Genomic DNA, 23,457 nt, shown 5'->3' with positions numbered 1-23,457 from the left:
CTTTAGCACTTATCAAGCAGTAGTGAGCATTATCTATGGGATGGGAATGTGCTGGTGTGTGTGGTGGGCCGGGCCGTCGCTCCTCCGCTGCCCCGGGACACAGAGAGGATGATGCTAATCATCTGTATTTATAACTTTGGAGCCTACACGGCAAGTTGTTGTAGGATGACTCCAGTGGCAACGACTGGGGGGCTGTATTCAGCACTGGCCCTCTGCAGTCTTGTCACATACTGGAGGGTCTTTGTCTTCTCCTTAGCAGTGACAGGGCTGTGCTATGTGAGGGAACTGATTGTTTATTCAGGCGCAGTCTCGCAACGCATACTCCCCAACACTTGACCTGGCCCTGACCACCCACCCCCCTCCACTGTGGGAATCCATGATGACTCATCAATCAATTGCTATGATTCTCTGAGTGCGTCTGGGTGAACAAGCGGTGGTGTAAACAGATCTGTTATTTATAGGCACGATCCGTAATCCAAACATGAAAAAAAAGGTTAGAACCACCACAAGAATCACTAAATAGGAATGGAGACATGTTTTATTCTCCAGTTGATTGAATGAGCTGCCGAGACAAGATACTTGTATATAGGTAAATATAATTTTTCAGTTGAATTTACTGTATTTTGTGAAAAGGTTGGTTTACGTTGGTAGTGTTTAAAACAGATCTACATTCCTATTTACACCGGGTTATTTTACATGTACAAGTCAAACACTGCGTTTATATCTAAAATATAATCCAGATACCATGATAGAATACCCTCTGCAGAGTACAATTTTGAGTAAACGTATCTACTTAATTACTCTTTTGATCGTAATGTGTTGATTGTTATAACAAGTAACATTCAGTACAATCTGACACGTTGGGCCTGTTAGATAAATGATGCCCTGGGCCTGAAGGCATGACGCAGTAGAGGGCTGGTGTGGAATGTGACCACAGAGAGCTGCATGTTCACAGTGGCTCTGTTCTGGAACAGGCAGAACACCATAAATCAGCTCCCAACTCGCAGTGAAAGAGGCCGGAATCTAATGAGGCCACACTGACAGAGCACTGAGAGGTTCACGATGACACCACCACTAGATGATCTCATCTGTTTCTCAGCACTGTTTCAGTATGTTCAAATGCAACGCCAATCAAAATGTAGAGGCGGCGCAAATGTATAGAGTAGTCGCTAGAAACACACACCTTGATGTCACATGCCTCTGACCTATACTGTAGTGACTTTTCAAATGCAAATGCTACCAAGACAGATCTCACCCCAGTCCTTAACCAGCTATACATATGCAAATTACGACAGGACAGCTGTTTGAATGAATGAATGAAAACTTTATTTAACAGATTGCAGAATGGGTACAATACAGTACGGCTCAATACACACAATTGTTAAGGGGCTGCAGATGAGAGAAAGACGTTTGTCTTGTTTACATCAGGGTCCCCCATTTTCAATTCATAGTGACATTTATGACATACACAACATATATGACATCATGACAGTTATGGCATAGGGACATACATGACAACAGGTATATAGTACTGTTACATTTGTGACATATATGATATGCAAATATACAGTACTGTTACCCATAGATCCTGACAGAGAGTATATACATGATGGGGAGAAGACTGTACATTAGGAGGGGGTGGGTGGGTGGGAGAGAAATATACATACGGTGGGGAGAGAATATACATACGGTGGGGAGGAGACTGTCTATTAGGTGGGGGTGGGGGGGTTTGGACATTTACGGTGGCCAGTTTCGAATTGCAGCCTCCCGTAGGTGCTCTTTAAGAGCGTTTTTTCAATTGCAAATCGCTTGTGGTCGTTGGAACAACACCCACTGTTTCTACATAATATGTGTTTAGAACTGGAGACTATGGTACAAAGTAAATGGAAAGAGTTGAACAGACACAGCTTCACTCTAGGCAGAGAGAAATTGACCAGGCATGGTGGAGCACATTGCACATGTTGGTATATTTCATAGACTGTAAAGAAAATAATACATCTTCATATCAAATGTGAAATAGACTGCTATGAATTCTCTATACACTATAGATATTGAATAGGTTACATTTAGAAATATTGAGACAAAATTCACACTATGTCTTCAGACCAGTTTTGCTGTCAGTCTGACGTGAGTAAACTGACAATATTTCTCTTTGCGTTGTATCTGAATATACTGCTCCTGAGTTGGTGTGTCCCCACTTGATAAGACTGAGTGCCAGTATGTTTTAATTTGACTGACTGGGTCCCATTTAACAAATATTAAATTGTATAGCCTATTCTTAATGACAACGGTGCATGTCTGCAATTTATTTGTTGGAAATGGTTTGCGCCGCCGCAAAGGAAAGTAAATTGAACACAATTTGTAATTGAGTACCTCAGATGAAGAGCCATATAAGTCTGTTTGGTGTTTTCAGATGAACAATATTTTAACTTTATTATCTAAAATGGTCAGTTAGAGTGTTGTGTTCATTCATATAGTTAAAGACAGTAGGTTGAGTACTTTGTTGTGATATATCACATTCACACTCCACGGATTTGAATATACGTTTATTATTTTCAATGACAAGTACATGGGCTGTCCAAAACATTTAAAAATTGAGTTAGATGGTTCTTCAGTGCAATGGTTCATTTAATGAGGCTAAAACCTGCAAAACCACCAGTATGAGAAACTTTGTTTATACAACCCCCCTGGTCTTTTCTGCCCTCTACAGTCACAAGTGGGGAATGACAATCCTGTGTGGATTCATAGAGGACTCGCGAGATGCCTGATTGATTGATTGATTGATTGATTGATTGATTGATTGATTGATTGATTGATTGATTGATTGATTGATTGAAAAGTTTATTAACAGATTGCAGAATGGGTACAGTACAGTACAGCTCAATACATACAATTGTTAAGAGGATGCAGACCTGAGAAAGACTTTCGTCTTGTTTCCATCAGGGTCCCCCATTTTCAATTCATCATATGACACACACGACATACAGATAGACAGTACTGCTACATCTATACATTTATGACATACCAGATTTTCAAATACAGTACTGTTTGTGATACTAAAAAAATCCAGAAAAAGAGTGTATATACATTTGACATAGAAACTGTGCATTGGAGGAGGTTGGGTAGGTGGGGTGGGGCTGTACATTGGAGGTGGGGGGGGGGGGTTGGGTAGGGGGACACACACTGTACATTGGAATACTGACATACATTTGACATAGAAACTGTACATTGGAGGAGGTTGGGTAGGTGGGGTGGGGTTGGGTGGGGCTGTACATTGGAGGTGGGGGGGGGGGGGGGTTGGTACATTGGAATACTGACAAAGCCATGCTTGGTCTTTATTGTACAACTGGGTTAGGACATTTGTAGGGGCCAGTTTTGAATTGCAGTCTCCCGTAGGTGTTCTTTGAGAGTGTTTTTGAAGGTGGGTAGTGATTCACATTCCTTTACAGCTTTGGGTAGAGCATTCCACATTGTTGTGGCATAATTGCGAAACGTGTTTAGTCCCTTGTTTGAGCCGAATCTGGGTTTTACATGATTTGTGGAGCTCCCTCTGGTGTTGTGATCGTGGTATTCACTGACCTTTGGGGAGTATTTTGACATGTACATGGGTACCTTGGTCGTGTAGTGTATCTTGTAGACCAGGCCCATTGCAAGTTGCTGTACTCTGTCGTCTACTCTAAGCCATCCTAGGTTGGCAAAGTGTGCAGGGGTGAGGTGGGTTCTAGGAGTCAGGTCAAGCAGTAGTCTGACTAGTTTGTTTTGAGATGTTTGTAATTTGGTTTTTAGTGCCTTTGAGGTGCTTTGGTACCATGAGGTGCAAGCATAGTCGTAGTACCCTTGAATGAGTGCTCCTGCCAGAGTCTTCAGGGTATTCTTGTTTACCAGAGAGGAGATCCGGTACAAGAATCGAGTTCGTTGATTGACTTTTTTTATTACATTGGATGCCATTTTGTCACAGGAAAGATTAGCCTCTAGGATGGAACCCAGGTAGGTAATTTCATCTTTCCTTGTGACAATATTGTCACCCACTGTAACTGAGAAGCCGTCGGTCTTGCTGAGTTTGTTATTTGAACCGAAGAGAATGGACTCTGTTTTGCCCATGTGTAATGATAGTTTGTTGTCGGCGAGCCATATGCAGATTTTGCCTAGTTCCGAGCTGAGGGTTTTTTCAACCTGTAACTTGTTCTTGTCAGAGACCAGCAAGGCTGAGTCGTCCGCAAACAGGAACAAGTTGAAGTCACAAACTGACGACATGTCATTTGCATAAATTAGGAACAGTAGTGGTCCTAGTATGCTTCCTTGTGGAACACCACAGTTCACTGTGAGGGGGGGGGGATAGGGTACAGTTTACCTCCACCATCTGTTCTCTCCCCTCCAGGTAGGATTGTATCCAGCTCACTGATAAACTATCTAAACCAATTGCTTTTAGCTTGTCAATCAGAATGGTGTGATTGACAGTGTCGAAGGCCTTTTGTAGGTCTAGCATGACCATGCCGCAGTATTTGCCCGCGTCCACCTCTTGCTTGATGTGGTCGTTCAAATAGAGAAGGCATGTGTCAGTGGAGTGGGATGTTCTGAAGCCAGATTGGAATTCGTAGATTCGATTTTTATCCGCAAGGTACTTTTCGACCTGTTCGTATACTATTTTTTCCATGACTTTCAAGATGGATGTAAGGATAGAAACAGGGCCGTAGTTGCCTGGGTCTAATTTGCTGCCTTTTTTGTGCATGGGTGTTACTCTCGCTATTTTGAAGTCCTTGGGGACGTGTCCCTGTTTTATGGAGAGGTTTATTATGTGTGTGATGACTGGGGTGATGGCGGCTGCTGAGTCTCTGAGGAATTTGGAGGGGATGTTGTCATGGCCAGTGGCCTTGTTCGGTTGGAGGGCGCTCAGTTTATTGAGTACCTCATCTGTAGTTACCATTTCCAGTTTGAAATTGTCTTTGTGGACGCCTAGGTTCTTGTAGTATGCTACTATGTGTTCTACCCCATAAAGCCCTGAGTGGGAGGGTAGTTTGTTTACCAGTGTTGTGGCTATGTTTGTGAAGAAAGTGTTTAAGTAATTGGCTACATCCAGTTTGTCTGTGATGAGCGTGTTGTCCGTCTTTATGTTTATGTTTGAGAACCTGGTTTTAAGTTTTTTACTGCAGCCTAGTTGATTATTGAGTAATTTCCAAAGTTGACGTGGTTTATTTTTGTTTTCCTCAGTTTTGTCATTGATGAAATTTTTTTTTGCAGTTTTTATCATGGAGTTTACGTCATTTCTTAGTCTGTTTCTTTCTAGTTTGAGTTCAGTCACGTGGGCTTGGAGTTCACTGCTCGTGCTTTTGGTAAGCTTTGACTGACTTTTACGAAATTCAGAGCATTTTTTGTCTCTGGCTTTCATAGTGGTCAGTATTTCAGTGTGCATCCACAGCTCAGCGCGATTTTTTACCCTGGTGGTTCTTAGGGGGACCATGTTGTTTAGTATTGTTGAGAATTTGGTTTTGAAGCCAAGCCAGGTTTCTTCAACCAGTGTACCATTGAGTTCATCTGACCAGTCCAGGCTCTCCAGTTCAAGGTTGCCGTGCAACCAGTAGCTATAGCAAGCTGTTAGTCCTGTTATTCCTAACAAAGCTGTTATTCAGTTTAGCCCATCGAGTGTAGTTTTTACCCTTTGTAAAAGCAAAGTACTGTGTGGACCGGTTTAGTCGATAATCCAATGTACAGTTACCCCCCCCCCCCCCCCCCCCACCCCGCCCCCCCCCCCTCACCACCTCCAATGTACAGTTTCCCCCCTCCCCACCCCACCTACCCAACCCCCCCTCCACCCCTCCTACCAACCAAACTCCTACCTACCAACCTCCTCCAATGTACAGTTTCTTCGTCAAATGTATACTCTCTTTTTTTAGACTCTTCTTGTATCAAAAACAGTACTGTTTGTAAATCTGGTATGTCATAAATGTATAGATGTAACAGTACTGCCTATCTGTATGTCATGTATGTCATATATGTTATGATGAATTGAAAATGGGGGACCCTGATGAGACGAAAGTATTTTTCTGGTCTGCATCCCCTTAACAATTGTGTGTATTGAGCTGTACTGTATTGTACCCATTCTGCAATCTGTTAATACTATTTTCAATCAATCAATCAATCAATCAAAGACCAAATATAATGTGTGCATTTACATCGCGCTTAACTCATAGCACTTTGAGAATGCCTGCCCTATTATGTATTCTGCTGTGGTGGACTGCCACCGTTAGGTGCACCCACAATTATATGACGATTATATGTCAGCCAAACAATGGTCTTCCTGTCAAACAAGCAGTTAGATCAGTGGTTCTCAAACTTTTTCTGTTAGGCCCCCCCCCTTTGGCAGAGCAAAATTTGTTGGGCCCCCCCTCGCTCAACAACCCACGCCAATGTACAGTTTCTTCCCCTTCGGATGTATATATTTTTATGATCTCTTTTTCTTACACAGTACTGTATATTTGTATGTCTTGTAGGCTATGTCATAAATGTCTTGATGAATTGAAAATGGAGGACCCTTATGTAAATACGACGAAAGCATTTTTCTGGTCTTCATCCTCTTAGCAGTTGTTTGTATTGAGCTGTACTGTACCCATTCTGCAATCTGTTAATAAAGTTTTCAATCAATCAATCAATCCAAAATAATTGTCATGAAATGGGCCAAGTTTAAATTGTAATTGATGTTTAAATAAAATAAGCATCAATGAGATACCAAAAGGTATCTGCCAGTACACAGTGCAGTGCAGTGGGTGACTGTCACTCAAAGCGCATTGCGAGTATGCAGCTTGGTTTTTGTAAGGGGAGAAAGTGCTGCTCTACAGTACTTGATTAGAAATACAAAACAATGAATTTCTTTTTGAAAAAAAAACTTACAGATGTGTTCCATAGACTCACAGGAATGGTGTAAAATTGCCCAAATAGTGAAAGAAATAGTAAGATAGCTCCCCTTTAAATTGTGCAGCCACTTAACAATTCTTATTCTTGAGATGTTAATAACCAAAAACAGAGGAAGTTATTTTTAAATTTGTGCAATACCTTTGCTCAAATAACATAAATAACAAACTGGAGTTGACGTCAAAAACGAAAGTTATCAAATGCGAGTGAAACATGCATTGTCCTGGCTTTAGACAGAATCACGAACAGTGGTTTAAGAGAAGACGTTATTTATATTTCGAATTTGATTAATTCATGTTGCGCATTCAGATTCAGATTCAGATTATTTTATTGTCACGTCGTTCAGTACCTTACAGCAAAAAGAGTGAAATTCACTTTGTTGTGGTTCCTCGACCATAGCAGCATCCAATATAATATAAATAAAATAAAATGTGCATAGAATAAAAATTAAATAAGATAAAATAACAGCAAGATGACTATATACAGTTCTAAATAAGTGTGCAGTGCAGATAACAGGATGTAGATATTATACTATATCAAATTTAAATAACAAAAAGGCTATGTACAGTTCCAACAAGAAAATGTTATGTGATGTGCAATGAGCAATGTGCAATAATTAGCTGTGGGTAAAATGCAATGTGCAATACAGTTTAGCAGCAGCAACAATTTATAAATATACACCATATTAAGCTGAGTAGTTACAAGTTAAAGAGACATTCCACCAAAGATACCACCACTGTCTCATCTATTCTGTAGGTTACAGTTTAAAGTGACTATTAGATATGCCTGTGTTTCTGGGGTATTTCTTATGACTTTAACTGTCTGAAATTTCATGGTCGACGTAATCAACAAAGTCGACTCATCGTTGCAGCCCTGGCCGCCGACGTCAAAACAATAGCGTAGCGCATTGGTTCCCCAGTTGCCCCCCTCCCCATGTCATGCCTCTGCGCCCCAAACACCTTAGTAGCCTACTTGTCATGCGTTGAAAAGAAGCAAAACAATTAAATAAACAATTTTCTTTACGACATGTGGCCCATCATCTCTCTTCAGCTTCATCTGAGAATTCCTCAGACCTCTCTACTGTAGCTACTTAATGACCTCTCTACTGTAGGCTACTTAATGACCTCTCTACTGTAGGCTACTTAATGACCTCTACTGTAGGTTATTTAATGACCTCTACTGTAGGCTACTTAATGACCTCTCTACTGTAGGCTACTTAATGACCTCTACTGTAGGCTACTTAATGACCTCTACTGTAGGCTACTTAATGACCTCTCTACTGTAGGCTACTTAATGACCTCTCTACTGTAGGCTACTTAATGACCTCTCTACTGTAGGCTACTTAATGACCTCTACTGTAGGTTATTTAATGACCTCTACTGTAGGCTACTTAATGACCTCTCTACTGTAGGCTACTTAATGACCTCTCTACTGTAGGCTACTTAATGACCTCTCTACTGTAGCTACTTAATGACCTCTACTGTAGGCTACTTAATGACCTCTCTACTGTAGGCTACTTAATGACCTCTACTGTAGGCTACTTAATGACCCCTCTACTGTAGGCTACTTAATGACCTCTCTACTGTAGGCTACTTAATGACCTCTCTACTGTAGGCTACTTAATGACCTCTCTACTGTAGGCTACTTAATGACCTCTACTGTAGGTTATTTAATGACCTCTACTGTAGGCTACTTAATGACCTCTCTACTGTAGGCTACTTAATGACCTCTACTGTAGGCTACTTAATGACCTCTACTGTAGGCTACTTAATGACCTCTCTACTGTAGGCTACTTAATGACCTCTCTACTGTAGGCTACTTAATGACCTCTCTACTGTAGGCTACTTAATGACCTCTACTGTAGGTTATTTAATGACCTCTACTGTAGGCTACTTAATGACCTCTCTACTGTAGGCTACTTAATGACCTCTACTGTAGGCTACTTGATGACCTCTACTGTAGGCTACTTAATGACCTCTCTACTGTAGGCTACTTAATGACCTCTCTACTGTAGGCTACCTAATGACCTCTACTGTAGGCTACTTAATGACCCCTCTACTGTAGGCTACTTAATGACCTCTCTACTGTAGGCTACTTAATGACCTCTCTACTGTAGGCTACTTAATGACCTCTCTACTGTAGGCTACTTAATGACCTCTACTGTAGGTTATTTAATGACCTCTACTGTAGGCTACTTAATGACCTCTCTACTGTAGGCTACTTAATGACCTCTACTGTAGGCTACTTAATGACCTCTACTGTAGGCTACTTAATGACCTCTCTACTGTAGGCTACTTAATGACCTCTCTACTGTAGGCTACTTAATGACCTCTCTACTGTAGGCTACTTAATGACCTCTACTGTAGGCTACTTAATGACCTCTCTACTGTAGGCTACTTAATGACCTCTACTGTAGGCTACTTAATGACCTCTCTACTGTAGCTACTTAATGACCTCCCTACTGTAGGCTACTTAATGACCTCTCTACTGTAGGCTACTTAATGACCTCTCTACTGTAGTCTACTTAATGACCTCTCTACTGTAGGCTACTTAATGACCTCTACTGTAGCTACTTAATGACCTCTCTACTGTAAGCTACTTAATGACCTCTCTACTGTAGGCTACTTAATGACCTCTCTACTGTAGGCTACTTAATGACCTCTACTGTAGGCTACTTAATGACCTCTCTACTGTAGGCTACTTAATGACCTCTCTACTGTAGGCTACTCAATGACCTCTCTACTGTAGGCTACTTAATGACCTCTCTACTGTAGGCTACTTAATGACCTCTCTACTGTAGGCTACTTAATGACCTCTCTACTGTAGGCTACTTAATGACCTATCTACTGTAGGCTACTTAATGACCTCTACTGTAGGCTACTTAATGACCTCTACTGTAGGCTACTTAATGACCTCTCTACTGTAGGCTACTTAATGACCTCTCTACTGTAGGCTACTTAATGACCTCTCTACTGTAGGCTACTTAATGACCTCGCTACTGTAGGCTACTTAATGACCTCTACTGTAGGCTACTTAATGACCTCTCTACTGTAGGCTACTTAATGACCTCTACTGTAGGCTACTTAATGACCTCTCTACTGTAGGCTACTTAATGACCTCTCTACTGTAGGCTACTTAATGACCTCTACTGTAGGCTACTTAATGACCTCCCTACTGTAGGCTACTTAATGACCTCTCTACTGTAGCTACTTAATGACCTCTCTACTGTAGGCTACTTAATGACCTCTCACTGTAGGCTACTTAATGACCTCTCTACTGTAGGCTACTTAATGACCTCTACTGTAGGCTACTTAATGACCTCTACTGTAGGCTACTTAATGACCTCTCTACTGTAGGCTACTTAATGACCTCTCTACTGTAGGCTACTTAATGACCTCTCTACTGTAGGCTACTTAATGACCTCTACTGTAGGCTACGAAAAGATGCACCCGTCTTCAAGTCATTCAGTAGGTTTTGTGATCTGCACGGCCTCAGCCAGCTAATCACCCAACCCACACGTGTATGTGAATCAACTCAGACTACCATTGACCTCATTCTGACCTCCGACAAGTCCAAGATCTCCAATAAAGGGGTTATAGCATGCGTGTACCCGCAAAAAACTAAAACAAAAGGCTGGCTGCCACAAAACAGTCACATCTAGAGACCTCAAAACCTACTCTAGCAAGGCCTTCAACCTTGAACTGGAGAGTCTGGACTGGTCAGATGAACTCAATGGTACACTGGTTGAAGAAACATGGCTTGGTTTCAAAACCAAATTCTCAACAATACTAAACGACATGGCCCCCCTAAGAACCACCAGGGTAAAAAATCGCGCTGAGCCGTGGATGCACTCCGAAATACTGGCCGCTATGAAAACCAGAGACAAAAAATGCTCTGAGTTTCGTAAAAGTCAGTCAAAGCTTACTAAAAGCACGAGCAGTGAACTCCAAGCCCACGTGACTGAACTCAAACTAGAAAGAAACAGACTAAGAAACGACGTAAACTCCATGATAAAAACTGCAAAAAAGAATTTCATCAATGACAAAACTGAGGAAAACAAAAACAAACCACGTGAACTTTGGAAATTACTCAATAATCAACTAGGATGCAGTAAAAAACTTAAAACCAGATTCTCAAACATAAACATAAAAACGGACAACACGCTCATCACAGACAAGCTGGATGTAGCCAATTACTTAAACATTTTCTTCACAAACATAGCCACAACACTGGTAAACAAACTACCCTCCCACTCAGGGCTTTATGGGGTAGAACACATAGTAGCTTACTACAAAAACCTAGGGGTCCGCAAGGACGACTTCAAGCTGGAAATGGTAACAACAGATGAGGTACTCAATAAACTGAGCGCCCTCCAACCTAACAAGGCCACTGGCCACGACAACATCCCTTCCAAATTCCTCAGAGACTCAGCAGCCGCCATCACCCCAACAATCATCACACACATAATAAACCTCTCCATAAAACAGGGACACGTCCCCAAGGACTTCAAAATTGCGAGGGTGACCCCTCTGCACAAAAAGGGCAGCAAATTAGACCCAGGCAACTACCGCCCTGTTTCTATTCTCACCTCCATCTCGAAAGTCATGGAAAAAATAGTCTACGAACAGGTCGAAAAGTACCTAGCGGAAAAAAATCTAATCTACGAATTCCAATCTGGCTTCAGAACATCCCACTCCACTGACACATGCCTTCTCTATTTGAATGACCACATCAAACAAGAGGTGGACGCAGACAAATACTGCGGCATGGTCATGCTGGACCTACAAAAGGCCTTTGACACGGTCAATCACTCCATTCTGATTGACAAGCTAAAAGCAATTGGTTTTGATAGTCTATCAGTGAGCTGGATGCAATCCTACCTTGAGGGGAGGGAACAGATGGTGGAGGTAAACGGTACCCTATCCCCCCCCCTCACAGTGAGCTGTGGTGTTCCACAAGGAAGCATACTAGGACCGCTACTGTTCCTAATTTATGCAAATGACATGTCGTCAGCTTGTGACTGCAACTTGTTCCTGTTTGCGGACGACTCAGCCCTGCTGGTCTCTGACAAGAACAAGTTACAGGTTGAAAAAACCCTCAGCTCGGAACTAGGCAGAATCTGCATATGGCTCGCTGATAACAAACTATCATTACACATGGGCAAAACAGAGTCCATTCTCTTCGGTTCAAATAACAAACTCAGCAAGACCGACGGCTTCTCAGTTACAGTGGGTGACAATATTGTCACAAGGAAAGATGAAATTACCTACCTGGGTTCCATCCAAGAGGCTAATCTCTCCTGTGACAAAATGGCATCCAATGTAATAAAAAAAGTCAACCAACGAACTCGATTCTTGTACCGGATCTCCTCTCTGGTAAACAAGAATACCCTGAAGACTCTGGCAGGAGCACTCATTCAGGGGTACTACGACTATGCTTGCACCTCATGGTACCAAAGCACCTCAAAGGCGCTAAAAACAAAATTACAAACATCTCAAAACAAACTGGTCAGACTACTGCTTGACCTTACTCCTAGAACCCACCTCACCCCTGCCCACTTTGACAACCTAGGATGGCTTAGAGTAGACGACAGAGTACAGCAACTTGCAATGGGCCTGGTCTACAAGATACACTACACGACCAAGGTACCCATGTACATGTCAAAATACTTCCCAAAGGTCAGTGAATACCACGATCACAACACCAGAGGGAGCTCCACAAATCATGTTAAACCCAGATTCGGCTCAAATAAGGGACTAAACACGTTTCGCAATTATGCCACATCAATGTGGAACGCCCTACCCAAAGCTGTAAAGGAATGTGGATCACTACCCACTTTCAAAACCTCTCTCAAGGGACACCTACGGGAGACTGCAATTCAACACTGGCCCCTGTAAATATCCTAACCCAACCCCCTCCAATGTACAGTCATTTACCTAGTATGGTTTTGTCAATAGTCCAATGTACAATTTTGTTTGTTTGTACAGTGTCCCCCCCCCCCCCCCTCAATGTACAGTTTTGCTTGTATATACAGTGTGCCCCCCCCCCCCCCCCCCAACCACCTCCAATGTAGATTACCCAGTATGGTTGTCAATATCCCAGTGTACCCAACCCCCCCCCACCCAACCTCCTCCAATGTACAGTTTCTACGTCAAATGTATATACTCCCTTTTCCTGACTCCTTCTGTATCACAAACAGTACTGTATTTGCAAATCTGGTATGTCATAAATGTATAGATGTAGCAGTACTGACTATCTGTATGTCATGTATGTCATATATGTCCTGATGAATTAAAAATGGGGGACCCTGATGTAAACAAGACGAAAGTATTTCTCTGGTCTGCATCCCCTTAACAATTGTGTGTATTGAGCTGTACTGTATTGTACCCATTCTGCAATCTGTTAATAAAGTTTTCAATCAATTCAATCAATCAATCAATCAATCAATCAATCAATTCAATTCAATCAATACTTAATGACCTCTCCACTGTAGGCTACTTAATGAGAGTGCTGTCTTTGTTTAACCTATATCTTACATTAGCAGAATTATAATTCATGTAGTAGGCATCATGTTCAACCACACAGTGGCCTACTGTTCCAGAACTGTCCTGCTGCTGGCCGAGTTTTTTTCTTCTTCCAGGGAAAGCCTTTAAATGGGTCATAAATAGGGGTGTAACAATGCATCGATTAATCGAAATGCATCGATTATAATGTGTTAGAATCGCTGCATCGATTTGAATATGTCAGACTCGATTATAATCTAAATTAATCGGAATAAAAAAAAATTAATTTTTTTTTAAATTTTATTTTTTGTGTGTATTGTTTTTATTGACCTATAGTCCATTCATGCTGAGTGAATCAGTTCCCACAGCCACATTTGTGTATTAAATTTTTTTTGGGGAATTAACTGATAGAAAATGAATCGAGAATTAATCGAAAATTAATCGAATCGAATCGTGGTCAAATTAAGATATTTCATGATGCATTGAATCGTTGCCTGAATAATCGTAATCGAATCGAATCGTTGTGGGGTCGAATCGTTACACCCCTAGTCATAAATAGTGCTAGCATCTATATAAAACTTTATAACTCAAGGTCAAAACATAGGCTATCTGATAGCACTAAAAGCCCTTAAACACGCAAGACACTTGTTAACCCTACGTAATACATATGCAGCTGTTCAATGAATTACCAGTAAGTCTATATTGATAACTCATATTCAGCAAAAGGACAATCATGTGTGATATTATTTTACTAATCAACTGTTCACAAATACACATGTAGTGCAATGCCTTAAAATAAATATATAGATGAATAAAGATGGAAGCAAAAGAGCCCCTCTTTGTATTGCGCTTTGTTTACATTTATTGTTATTGGTCTGATGGTGATGACCGGAGTGGTGGACGTCCCGTGGTGATGGCCGGGAGGATGCGATCCTGTCTCCCCATACCTCAAATGGATCCGTCATCAGCTCTATTTTCAATCTTTCAAAATGTTATGTACCCCAGTTGCTATTGCATGTACTTATTTGTCTTTCATTATGTACATACTTACCAACTGTTTCGCCTGTTTCATAGCAACACTACTATCACTGACATCTAAGAAGGCCCTTCTAAGGTTTCTCCCCTTCAGATTGCCGGTGGTGCTTTTTTCCTATTGCTAGGTTTTTAGTGAGTTTTTCCTTACCTTTGCGTGGGGTATGTCTGGGAGTGTTGCATTCATTTATTTATTTTACATTTTATTTAGGATTTCATGGTGTTTTTCGGGATGCTCGATATTGGCTTTTTTACCAATACCGATATACCAATATTGTCCAACTCTTAATTTCCGATACCGATATCAACCGATACCGATATATGCAGGGTTTCCCCCCCCAATATTTTTTTATAATTTCAGGTAATTAACATTACATATCTCTTGTTGTGGAATTAACACAACATTATGCATACTTTTGACAATAAATTAAATCAGAATTTGTTCTTACTTGCTTGCCTGGGTAAATAAAGGTGATAGAAATGTAAAAAAAATAAAAAATAAAAAATAAAAAAAATGTACAGATACCGATATTTTCCGATATCACATTTTAATGCCGATATCGGCCGATAATATCGGTAGGCCGATATTATCTGACATCCCTATGTTTTTGTTTTGTTCTTGATTTATTGTGATGTTTTTTCTTGACTTGTTTAAAGAAGACGTGTCCGGCCCATGGGGACCAGGGGCGTTGTTAGGGTTAGAAAACATTAGGGGCTTCAGTATTACACAATTATCAAAACCTTACACTCAAGGAGCAAAACATAGGCCCAGATTTGCACCCCTATAAGCACAATGTCAGCCTCACACTTTTTGCAAAACAATACACACAGTGATTTGCAAAACACTAAACACACTTGCATTACATTAGACACAGAATGTCAAATTACCACACATATGAGCCAATTGGTTAAACACAGCCATCAGATGCACAAACACAACATGTGTAGCGGCAACATGCTGGTGCCGCTTCCTGGTGTAGACGGGGAGTGAATCCATACGCGCTCAACGTTCAAAGAAATAGTCTTCCACACATTAAGCTCCGTTATCAGACACCGATGTGGTGATCCGATTTAATTAGAATAGGTAGGTTACATGGGAGGGTTGATCAAAGCGATCCTAAGCGTCATATAACCTGGTCTAATTGCTTAAAGTGTTTCCTAAATAAGACTAATCTAAAACCGTTTCCGAAGGCGTCCTGAAGCGCTGAAGCGGTAAGAAAATCATATGCTTTCCCCGTCGGCTACCGCCCAACAGCTGATTCCTATCACCTATTTAATGATCTCCGCCGCGCTGTGGCCGATCACCTGACAGGTGCAGGTGATCCACCCACAGTACAACAGAGTCCACCCAACAGGTTACACAGAATCATAACATTCCCATAAATCATTACATTCCCATAAATTGTAACCTTCTATTAATAATAATAATAATAATAATAATAATAATAATAATAATAATAATAATAATAATGATAATAATCAATAACAAAAACACTCATTCGGCCTTTACACCGGCCCCTAATTGTGCCTACACAATTACAAAATATGGTCGGGCGAGTGTTCATTACAGCTGGCAATCCTCCTTTGACTCCAGTAGTAGGCAAAGCTTCGTGATTGGCCTCTGTAGCACATTGGTCTTGGTCTTCACCCTGACACTTCGTACCAGGCCCTTGTTATCCGGAAAGGTTTCCAGGATCCGTCCAAGCGGCCAGGAATTCCTGGGCGCTGTGTCGTCCACTATGACCACCAAGTCACCAGGGGCGAAGTTCTCTTTCTGGGTCTGCCACTTGCATCTTTCCTGCATCATGGGCAAGCACTCCCTCACCCAGCGTTTCCAGAAGATGTCGGCCAGGTATTGTGCCTGTTTCCACCTTCTGCGGGTGTACATATCCTCCTTCTCAAATACACCTGGAGGCATAACAGGTTGTCCCTTCAAGAGGAGTAGGTGGTTTGGTGTAAGGGGTTCTAAATCTTTGGGGTCGTTGGACACCGTGGTAAGTGGGCGATCGTTCATAATGGCTTCCACCTCACACAGTGCTGTGAGGAGAGTCTCATCATCCACCTTTTGTTCCTTCAGGACCGACTGGAGGATCCTTTTTGTCGACTTGATCAACCTCTCCCATACCCCACCGAAGTGGGCCGCAGAGGGGGGATTGAAAATCCACTTTACTCCAGAGTCCGCCATTATGGTGCTAATTTTAGTTTGGTCCAGCTGCTTGAGGGCCTGGTTTAGCTCTCTCTGGGCACCAACGAAATTGGTCCCTTGATCCGTCCTTATGGAGCGTACTGGACCCCGTCTGCAAATGAATCTTCTGATGGCGTTTATACAGGATGCAGTGTCGAGGAAGTGTGCTACGTCAAGATGAACGGCCCGTGTCACTAGGCAAGTAAAAATGACACCCCATCTCTTGACGGTACTCCGTGCTCTCTTTACCTTTATGGGGCCGAAATAATCAATACCCACATGAGTAAAAGGTGGGAGGTCCGGTGTTATCCGATCCACGGGTAGGTCTGACATTTTCTGTACACCAGGCTTGGCTATTACACGTCTACAGACTACACACTCCCTAATGACCTTCCTGGTCATGGAATTAGCGCAGGGTAGCCAGTATCGCTCCCTTAGCCTGGAAAGGGTGTGTCCTCTCCCCGAGTGTCGCAGTTGTTCATGGATCTGCCTCACAATCAAGCTTGATATGCGAGTGTGTTTGGGCAGGATCAGTGGGTGTTTCTCTTCCACTGGCATGGCCATTTTGTTCAGCCTACCTCCCACTCTCAGCAATCCATCATCCAGGAGTGGATCCAGTCTTAAAATGGAGCTGGATAGCTTCACAGATTTTCCCTTCCTGAGAGATGTTATCTCGTCCTTGAAGTGCTGCTCTTGAGAGTAGCGTATGAGCGCATGCCTGGCCTTAGTCAATTCCTCTACTGACAGGCTAGTTTGCACTATGGAGTCGGTGGAGGCTTGATCCATGCTAGGGCCTGGCTCCTTCTTTTGGAGCCTGGCTCGAAGTAGTCGTTTTAGTCTTAGGAACCACGCAGCTGCTCTTGTCAACCTATTCCAGGTTGAGTAGTGCCCAATCAGCTGACTTGTCGGGTTCGCCTCTTCTACCGTAACACTACTTACAAAGACCTCTTTCTTGACTTCTGGGTCATCTTGGTGCACCGAACCATATAACTCCTCTGGTCTATTCGGCCAGTGCTCCTCTCCCTTCTGTAGGAATCCTGGGCCACTGAACCATTGCTTTGACTTGAGCATCCTGTCAGCATCCAAACCTCTTGATGCCTCATCTGCAGGGTTCTCCTTCGAGCTCACGTACCTCCATTGAGATGCCGTGGTGAGGTCCTGAATAATGGCGAGGCGATTGGCCACAAATGTCCGAAATCGTCTTTTCTCATTGTAGACATATTTTAGGACTGTCTGGCTGTCTGTCCATAGTACCGACTCTTTCAGTGTCAGGTGTAGCTCTTTTCTGAGCATTCTGTCCATACAGGAAGCCAGAGTAGCTGCGGCAAGTTCCATCCGAGGGATTGTTACTTGTTTCATAGGGGCTACCCTTGCTTTTCCCATCACAAATGCCGTGTGTATCTCGCCCTGGTCATTTGTGTACCTTGCGTAACTCACTGTGCCGTATCCTGATTCGCTTGCATCGCAGAAGTGGTGGAGTTGAACAGCTTCCAGTTTCCCAAAACCGGCGGGTTTCATGCACCTGTTTATCCTGAGCTCTGACAGCTTGTCCAGGTCTGAAAACCACTCTTGCCACCGTTTTGCCAGTGGCTCCGGGATATCTGTATCCCATCCGCACTTGTTCCTGCAGAGCTCTTGAAGAATCATTTTTGCCGTGAGCACATAAGGAGCTAGGAAACCAAGTGGGTCATACATGGCACATACAATGGAAAGAATGCCTCTCCTGGTTAGGGGTCGATTCCTGATGGTAACTCGGAAATTGAATGTGTCACTTTCAAGGTTCCATTGGATGCCTAGAGCTCGTTCAGTGAGTGGTTTCTCCCAATCAAGATCCAACTCAACGTTCTGCTTGGCCTTGTCCTCTTCAGGGAGGCTAGCCAGCACCTCTTTACTGTTGCTCACCCATTTGGTGAGTTTGAATCCACCTCTTGCACATGCTTCTCTGAGTCCTTCTGTCAACTTGACGGCTTGGCTCACTGTCTCCACCGACTTCAGGCAGTCATCAACGTAAAAGTTAGACCTGATGGTATCGGTGACTTCTTGGCCGTAATGATCACTGTTATCCTCCGCTGTCTGTCTCAGAGCAAAGTTGGAACAACTAGGTGAAGATACGGCACCGAACAGGTGTACCTTCATCCTGTACTCTTCCAGCGGCCGGGTGATATCGCCATCTGGCCACCATAAGAATCGGAGAAAGTCAATGTGATCTGGATGGACTCTGACCTGATGGAACATTCCTTGTATGTCTGCCATGAAGGCTACTTGGTCTTGACGGAATCTTAACAACACTCACATTAGTGTGTTTGTCAGGTCTGGACCCTGAAGCAGTTCATCATTGAGTGATGTGCCTTGGAATGATGATGTGCAATCAAACACCACTCGTAATTTCTTCTTTCTTTTGTGATACACCCCGTGATGGGGTATGTACCAGACATGGCCATCTTTTTTGCTTAGCTCTTGAAGAGGTACCTTCTCTGCGTAGTCCTGGCTGATTACCTCTTCCATGAAGCTTTTGTACTCTGCATGGTACTCCTCATTCTTCCTGAGCTTCTTTTGCAGGCCTATGGCTCGTTGTGTCGCCACCTGTCTGTTGTTGGGCATCATCACATCTCCCTTTCGAAAGGGGAGTGGCAAGTGATAATGACCGTCTTTTAAGGTTATTGAACTGGTGGCGATCTTTATGAACTTTTTGTCCTCTACCGATGGCTCATTCTGCTCATCATGGTGCTTTTCAGAAAAGTCCTGATTGTATTGTTCCACAAGCAGGTCCTCCAGTTTCGCGATTGATATTCTGTTTGCTGTGGCTTTGGGTCTTCCCATCTCATCCACCGCGTTGATGTTAAGTGGACCACAAACCGCCCATCCCAAGAGTGTCCTCACCGCATATGGCCCGTCATCCTGACTGTTTATGACCTGCCAAGGTTCCATGGCTCTTGGGGTATTGACTCCAATCAGAAGTTCCACCTCTGCATCAATCTGAGTGGTGTGAACATCCTTCAGGTAGGGCCATCTTTTCAATTCCTCTTGAGTAAGGATGTTTTCTTTTGACACAGGGATTGCTGGTTGAGTGTAAATTGTAGGCAGTGCAAGAAATGTGTCGTCATCGATGTTGCCTACCTCCAGGCCTGATATCTCATATGCCGGGACTGGTTTCTCTTGTGCCATGGTTGTAAGGAGAATTGAGGTTTTCCGGCCCTTAGCATTCAGCTTCCTCATGAGGCTCTCTGTGCAAAAGGATGCCGAGCTGTGCGGCTAGGTGGTGTAGTGGGCAAGGCACTCGCCACCAGTGTGGAGACGCTAGGATTCGCGTGTTCGAATCCAGCTCTCCACATTGTTTTCAGTTTAGCTGGTCGTCCGCAGTAATACACATTGGCCGTATTACGGGGAGGGAAAACTGAAGGGTGGGGATCGAACGTTGTGAACAAGCGACTCCTACAAGTCGGTTGGTGCGCCTGCGCAGTAGAATCAGGAAGTGTCGGGGGCAGCGTGAGCCTCCCACGCGTTACTCCTCGACACTGAGAGATCGAGCTGCGCAGGTGAAAAGATGCGACTGCTGTTACCTCAAGTACCGGAGGGGACTTGTGCTATGTATGACTTAGTCCACATTGCAGCCGGCTTGTGGGAGGCAAGAAACAGCGTTCGTGACAGGGGAGGGTTGAATTGGATGATACGAAATTGGGATGGGAGAAAATATAGAAAAATGGGAGAAAAAGTGGATCAAAAAAAAAAAAGGATGCCGAGCTGCCATGGTCCAAGAAGGCATATGTAGTTACATACCTACTTCCGTCAGCTTGTTTCACCTTAACTGGCACGATGGCTAAGGCACAGTCCTTACCGGCCCCATTATCTTCACCCAGCCTCACCAGAGCACTACCCACAGTTTTCTTGGTCACGGTTGGTGTCCTCACCTGTTGAGGTGTTTTCACCTTCCATGTCGTAGACCTGACTGTTCCCTTTTGATCGTCTGGTCCTTCTTGGTAATTTGTCTCTATGTGTAGCAGAGTCAGGTGTTCTTTCTGGCAATGCTGACACCTCATCCGCTGGCTACAGTGCCTACTGAGATGTCCCTTGGTGAGACAACCAAAACAAAGTCCTTTCACCTTTAAGAACTCTATTTTGTTCAGATGTTTCTGAGCTCTTATCCTCCTGCAGGCTTCAAGTGAGTGATCGCCTGCACAGTACAAGCAAGGAGTTCTAAAAGCCGCAGAGCCATCTGCCTTGCATCCTACATTACCGACGGTTGACGGTATGTTTGTGGCCGGTGTCACTGTCGTGGCAAAGCTGCTTCTCTCCTTTCTCTCTTTAACCGGTGCGGCTGATGCTCCTGCTCGTGCTTGCCATCCAGAGGCTGCCGTCTTGAGGTACCTTGGGGCAGCTCTGTCAGTACCATAGTCCTGAATATCACCGAACAATGGGTCGGAGGCCATTTTGGCTTGTTTTTCCAGATAAGCCACAAGGTCCTTGAATTTGGCTCTTTGCCCAGTGCGCTCCTGGATGTCGTAGGCTGTTGACCTCCACCTTTCTCTGATCCTAAAGGGTATCTTGGATAAGATCAGTCGTAGGTTAGATGGATTGTCCAGCTCATCCATATAGTGGAGCTCCTGCATTGCATTACTGCATCCTCTCAGGTAGAGGGCGTAGGCGCGCAAAGCCTGACTATCCTCCGGTTTGATGCTGGACCAGTCCAAGGCCTTCTTTATATAAGCATTTGTTATCCTTATTTCATCACCGAAATTCTCTTTAAGTAGTCTTTTGGCTTCCACATATCAATCCTGTGGATGCATGTGTAGGCAGCTCCTCACAAGATCTTTAGGTTGCCCTGTGGTGTATTGTTCCAAAAAGTAGAGTCTATCTTGCTCGCTGGTGGTTCTATTTTCTATGCCGTACTCGAAGGCTCGCATGAATGACCTAAAGTTCATAGGATCTCCGTTAAACATGGGAATCTCCCTGGTTGGGAGTAGCGCCAGATTCTGCTGTGAGACAAGTATATCTGCAATGTCGTTCTGCCTTGCCATGACATTTGATAGAACCTGGTCTGTTTGGGTTTGACCCTGTTGTCCTGCAGTAGCTCCAGATGGTTGTAGCTGAAGCTGCACAGGGTTCTGATGCTGATATGGTGCATGTGGTTGTTGCCAAGGTTGTGGCTGAGGTAGCACATATGGTGGTGGTCGATACTGTACAGGTGGTAGTGGCTGTACATATGGCTGTTTGGGTCTCACTACTTGTGGAGGCCTCTGTTGGTGTTGTTGTTGTTGTTGTTGTTGTTGTTGTTGTTGCTGTTGTTGATGCTGTTGTGGTTGTTGCTGTTGTTGTTGTTGTTGCTGTTGTTGTTGCTGTTGTTGTTGTTGCTGCTGCTGTTGATGCCGTTGTGGTTGTTGCTGTTGTTGTTGTTGTTGTTGTTGTTGCTGTTGCTGCTGCTGCTGTTGCTGTTGTTGTGGTTGTTGCTGTTGTTGTTGCTGCTGCTGTTGCTGCTGTTGTTGTTGTTGCTGTTGTTGTTGTTGTTGTTGTTGCTGTTGTTGCTGTTGTTGCTGCTGCTGCTGCTGTTGTTGTTGTTGTTGTTGTTGTTGTTGTTGTTGTTGTTGTTGTTGTTGTTGTTGCTGTTGTTGCTGTTGTTGCTGCTGCTGTTGCTGATGTTGTTGTTGTTGCTGATGTTGTTGTTGTGGTGTGTGCGCCCATGCATACTGGTCCAAGAGCTGTCTTTGCACAGGGGTTTTTGGAACAGCATTTATGGATGCATATTCTACCGTGGATTGCAATATCGGTAGTCCTTCTGAGGTGTCTAGAGCATGTGCTTGGTCAACATATTCATTCATACCATCTCTAGGTTGCATCTTGTACACATATCCGTCCTCTTGAGAGGGTGGCTGGTTAATTTGTGATGGATACCTCATGGTTCTAGATGAGTTGGTTTGTGATGATGTCTCATAATCATCCAGTATCTTGAGTTTGGCCGATGATACAGCCATGTCTGTGTCAAAGTCAAGTTTATCCTTCTCAGCCTTTAATTTAGCCCTGGCTTTAGCCTCCTGCAGACTTAATTCAGCTTGTACTTCAGCTTCCTTTAGGCTAGCTTTAGCCCCCTGCAGTCTTAATTCAGCTTGTACTTCAGCTTCCTTTAGGCTAGCTTTAGCCTTTTTTAGATTTAATTCAGCCTCTAATTCAGCTTCCTTTAGGCTCATGGCTTGTCTGGCTGAAAGTGCAGAGGCTTTTGCCTGGATGATGGCCCTCTCAGTGTTAGCCCTTAGACGGGAGGCAGATAACCTGGATGCATGGCTTCCACCTGATGATTTTGATGATCTGGAAGATTTGGATGATTTTGATGGGGCCCTGGAAATGCTATCCTCTGGGCCTATTGTAGCCTGAAGGTCCTTTTCCAGCTTATCTTGAGTCTCTACTGGAGACTCTTGGATCACAGACCCAGTTGGACTTGGGGCTGGAGTTTGCCTTTCCTTATTCCCTTCCATCAACCATTTTTCCATCACATTAATAAATGCATTGAATTAATCTATTCTTGGTTTATACCGTTGTATCTCATCATCATCGTCATCCTGTAAATACGGCTGTACAGACTCAATTGCTATCTTAAAAGCACTGAGTGTCTTATTGAACAGTGCCATGTCCGTTCTTACTCCTTGTTCATCATTTGATTTCATCATCAGAATAATCTCATTTTTCTTGCGGGTGCATGCTGCAAGCCTGGCTTTACGTGATGCCATTAATTGTTTCAGCTCAATATCCGCTTGTGTCAAATCCATGTTCTCTGTTTCAATATCTGACATCTTGTCTATATTTATCCACCAGTTCTTAAGACAGCTTTATAATTTGGCTTAT

The sequence above is a fragment of the Notolepis coatsorum genome, assembly GCF_963971535.1.
Source record: "Notolepis coatsorum genome assembly, chromosome: 11".
In the NCBI taxonomy this organism is placed as follows: domain Eukaryota; kingdom Metazoa; phylum Chordata; class Actinopteri; order Aulopiformes; family Paralepididae; genus Notolepis; species Notolepis coatsorum.
This window is presented reverse-complemented; position numbering follows the sequence as displayed.